The sequence below is a fragment of the Lynx canadensis genome, chromosome F2 (assembly GCF_007474595.2).
Source record: "Lynx canadensis isolate LIC74 chromosome F2, mLynCan4.pri.v2, whole genome shotgun sequence".
Classification (NCBI taxonomy): Eukaryota; Metazoa; Chordata; class Mammalia; order Carnivora; family Felidae; genus Lynx; species Lynx canadensis.
The window spans coordinates 83,225,729-83,231,099 of NC_044320.2; positions in this window are offsets into that span (position 1 = coordinate 83,225,729).

Here is a 5,371-nt window from a genome sequence, read left to right on the forward strand (position 1 = left end):
TTATGCTAGAACATGAATTTTCACCTTCAGGTAATGGGGATCCATTGAATAAGCAGAGGAGTGACATCGTCACAAGTATATTTTAGAAAGGTCACTCTGGCAGCAATGTAGGACGAACGTAAAGGAAGCAAAACCAGAAGAGTACTTCAAAATTATAGGTGAGCGAGTGAATTCCAGGAATAACATATGAAAAATGGTAAGCAGGTACAAAATATCGAATGTGGTGTGTGACTGGATGCGGTGATTTCAGGGAAGTTCGGAGTCCAGGACGTTTCCTGTTCAAAGGCTGTATTTATTAGGCTAGGGAACACAAATGACAGAGCAGATTACAAAGAGTCAGGGAAGAGGAAAGGGAATGGGTCAGAAACAATGTCTTTAAACTAAGGCATATTAAATTAAAAGTACCCAGGGGACTACCAAAGGAAATGTTAGGGCCGCCTGAATGCCTCATTCAGTTCGCAACTCACTCTTGATTTTGGCCCAGGTCATGATCTCGCAGTTCATGCGTTCAAGACCCCATCTGGTTTTGCGCTGACAGTGCAGGGTCTGCTTGGGATTTTCTCTCTCTCCCTCTGTCTCTTTTCACCTCCCCACTTATGCTCTCTCTGACTCTCTCTACAATTAATAAATGAATAAACTTTAAAAAAAGAAAAGGACAGAAAATTCAGATCAAAACACTTCCTGTAAGAAACGCCCATTGTAAATATCTATAAAACATATTACACTGATATAATAATGCAAACCTACACAGAAGTGTGAAATTGTGAAAAGGAAAATAAAAGGAGGCGGGAGGAGGAAAGATGGCAGAGGAGAGTGATCAGAATTTCCCTTGACCCTCAAACACAGCAGTATTGAGGTCACAACTCTCGGAATACCAGGAATAAAGGCTGCAGAGGGACAGAAAAATCTCCACAGGTGCAAAGACACAACTTGGCGGGACAGAAGGGCGTGTATGCGGATTGGGAGAAATAAAATGGTCTGCACAGGCATGGAGTGGGGGCAGCCCTTTGGTGGAGAAACGAAAGGAAGGTAGAGAGAGAGGCTGTGGGAAGTGTATTTGGATATGAGAAAACCTGTCCGGACCACAGACCAAGGAGAGGTCCAGAGAGCCAATTCCACTTGGCAAAACAGCCTTAGAAGCTAAAAAACAGAATATTCAAGGTTGCCAGACTTTCTCTAGAAAAGAGCTGCCACCTCCCATGCCTGGTGGGGAGGGAGCCGCCCCTAGGCTCTCAGTGAAACACTGGGAGAGAACACCTTGAGTATGGTGGAAAGGGGAGGTATTGCCCTGCCCAAGGGAAAAAGACTCTGCAGGCACGAGCCAGAGGCCCTTTGTCAACTGGGCAGAGTGGTCCAACGCCAAAACGAGGTCTGAGTAAAGCGGGATCCTATAGGGTTTTGAATCCCAGCTCAGTGCTCAGGGAGCACAGGAGAATTTGCAGCAAGGCAAACCAGGCCCCCAGGATATTCGGTGAGGACGGCCTAAACAGTGAGCTTTGAGACACCTCGTGTGGGCAGGAGAGATTGGGGTGTCGCCATTTCTCTCCCCATGACCAACATCGTGGGGCTTCAGGGAACAGACAGTGAGCCTCAGTGGAGGCAGGCCAATTACCCAAAACCCTGCCTCTTTGTGCCTCATAACTGCTCTCTATGGGAGTGAGACAGACACTGATGGGACCAGACAGCCCCTCCCATAGACCAGCACAACCACCTGTCACAGGCACCAGTAGACAACTCTCCTCTGGTTTTCTATCTTTGTTTGTTTCTTCTCATTTGAATTATTATTCTTTTTATCTTGTTCTTCTCTGTCTTAATGTTTATTTCTTTATTTTGAGAGAGAAAGTTAGTGATCAAACAGGAGAGGTGCATCACGCCAGTCAGAGTGGCCAAAATGAACAAATCAGGAGACTATAGATGCTGGCGAGGATGTGGAGAAACGGGAACCCTCTTGCACTGTTGGTGGGAATGCAAATTGGTGCAGCCGCTCTGGAAAGCAGTGTGGAGGTTCCTCAGAAAATTAAAAATAGACCTACCCTATGACCCAGCAATAGCACTGCTAGGAATCTACCCAAGGGATACAGGAGTACTGATGCATAGGGGCACTTGTACCCCAATGTTCATAGCAGCACTGTCAACAATAGCCAAATTATGGAAAGAGCCTAAATGTCCATCAACTGATGAATGGATAAAGAAATTGTGGTTTATATACACAATGGAATACTACGTGGCAATGAGAAAAAATGAAATATGGCCTTTTGTAGCAACGTGGATGGAACTGGAGAGTGTGATGCTAAGTGAAATAAGCCATACAGAGAAAGACAGATACCATATGGTTTCACTCTTATGTGGATCCTGAGAAACTCAACAGGAACCCATGGGGGAGGGGAAGGAAAAAAAAAAAAAAAGGACGTTAGAGTGGGAGAGAGCCAAAGCATAAGAGACTGTTAAAAACTGAGAACAAACTGAGGGTTGATGGGGGGTGGGAGGGAGGGGCGGGTGGGTGATGGGTATTGAGGAGGGCACCTTTTGGGATGAGCACTGGGTGTTGTATGGAAACCAATTTGTCAATAAACTTCATATAAAAAAAAAAAAAACAGGAGAGGTGCAGAGAGAGGGAGAGAGGAAGATTCCGAACAAGATCCATGATCTCACTGCAGAGCCTGATGAGGGTTAAGAACCCACGTACAGCAAAACATGACCTGAGCCAAATTCAAGAGTCGGACGCTTCACCTACTGAGCCACCCAGGCCCGCATCTTTTCTTTCCTTTGCTTTCCCTTTCTTCTCTTTTCCCTTTTTTCTCTTTCTACTCTCCTCTTTCCTCGTCTCCCTTTGGAAACAGCCTAGTAGTCTCGAGTTGACGTGGGTCAAAGCTAATTATATATCTACATTTATCTATATATCTTAATATATACCTATATATCTATATATAGATATATAGAGATATATCTATATATTTTTTTCCTTTGTTCCTCTGTTCTGGTTCTTTGTTTGATTGCGCATTTTCTCTATACTTTTCTAGATCTCCTTCTTCATTTTCCTCCCTCTCTTTCTGGATTAAGCCCTAGAGCTCCTTTGAGTCACTGCCTGGTCTTTTTTCCCTCTCCAGTCATTTCTCTTTTTGTTTGGGCTAAGGATACTTCACCACCTTCTACTCCTTGTTTCCAGGATTACTTCAACAAACAAACCAAAGTACACCTGGTGGAAGGCCCAAACTGCCACTCCAAGTAGCGAGAACAGCAGCCAAAGAGACACCGAAAGAGTGCACACAACACCCTCCAAAAAACATTTGTTCAACTGCTAGGCCCTGGATAGTGTGGGAGCTCTTTTTAATATAGTAGTACTCGCAGGTGTGGGACACAGAATAAGCTATTAAAACACATAAAGGGCAGGAATCTAGCCAAAATGACGATATCGAAGAATTCTGCCCCCCCCCAAAAAAAAAATTCCGGGAAGAAAGGACAGCCAGTGAAGTGCTCAAAAGAGACAGAAACAATATATGTGAGCACATTTTTGGAATGACACTCATAAGACGCATAGTTGCGCTTGAAACCACGCACAGAAGACAGCAGACAATCTCCTGCTTCAGAGATCAAGGACCTAAGGAATCGTCACGATGAACGCTGAAAATGAAATGGTGTAAAGGAGATACAAAGTAAACTAGATGCAGTGACAGCAAGGACGGGAGAAGCAGCAGACAGAATCGGTGAAACAGAAGATCCAATGGTGGACAAAGATGAAGCAGAGAAAGGAAAGGAAGGAAATGACTAGATCACGAGGCAGGTACTAGAGACCTACGTGATTCGGTGAGATGAAATATTAGCCACATCCTACGAGTCCCAGAAGAAGAAGAGTGAGAGAAAGGGGCAGAAGGTTTTTTTGAACAACTTATAGCTGAGAGCTTCCCTCATCTGGGGAAGGAAACGGGCATGCAAGTCCTGGCGGCACAGAGCACTCCTTTCCAAATCAACAAACCCAGGTCAACACCACGACCTGCCATAGCGAAACTGGAAAACTACAAAGATAAGGAGAGGATTCTGAAAGCAGCTAGGGACAAACGGGTCTTATTCGACAAGGGAAGACACATAAGGGTAGCAGCAGACCTGTCCAAAGAAACTTGGCAGGGCAGAAGGGAGGGGTAGGAAACGGTCATTGTGCTGAATGGGAACATCTGCGGCGAAGAATCCCTTCCCCAGCAAGGCTGTCATTTAGAATAGAAAGAGAGAGAAAGGCTTTCCCAGACACACACACCCTAATGGAGTTCATGACCACTAAACCAGCCCTACAGGAGATCCTAAGGGGCGAGTCTGTGAGTAGAAAGCAGCAGAGACTACAAAGGACCAGAGGCCTCACCAAAAGCATGAAACCTTCAGATAACACAATGACACTAAATCCATGTGTTTAACTAATCACTCTGAATGTGAATGGACTCAATGCCCCAATCAAAAGACACAGGGAATCAGAATGGGTAAAACACAAAACAAAACCAAAGAACAAGATCTATCCATATGTTGTCAGCAAGACACTGATGGTAGACCCCAGGACACCTCCAGATTCAAAGTGAAGCTATGGGGAACCACCTATCATGCTACCAGAAGTCAAAAGAAAGCTGGAGTCGCCACACTTCCACCAGAAAGACTAGATTTTAAACCAGAGACCGTAGTAACAGATTCAGAAGGGCATTGGGTCATAATTAAGGGGTCTATCCATCAAGAGGAGCTAACACTTGCAAATGTTTATGGCCCCAAAGTGAAACGCCCACACATATGAATCGATTAATCACAAACATGATTAAATGTATACATACAAATACCATGATGGTAGACGACTTTAAGACTCCACTCATGGCAATAGGCGGATCGTCAAGGCAGAAAATCAGTACGGAAACACAGATCCAATGTGTCATTGGACCAGATGTATTCAGATATACATAGATATATATTGGCCTAATATATATATGCATTTATATACATGGATATCAACACCGATATATTAAGATCTTTTCATCCAACAGCAGTAGAATGCACATTCTTCTTAAGTGCACATAGAACATTCTCCAATAACTCCAAGTGACATCCTGGGTCACAAAACAGCCCTCCACAAATATAAAAGGACTGAGATCATACCTTGCATATTGTCGGATCACAACAACGAGCACTTGCTCATTCTTTCTCTCTCTCCCTCCCTTTCCAAGAGAAATGTAAACATTTCAAAACCATTTAGCTCAGCCGCTTCCAAGAAAGAGAAAAACAAGAATAATAAACCTTGTGGGGCAATGAGTCCTGGATGGAAACCACACACAGACAGTAGAATTCCATAACCAATATGTTGACAATGGAGTTGACAGAAAGTGATGTACTAAAAGAACAGACA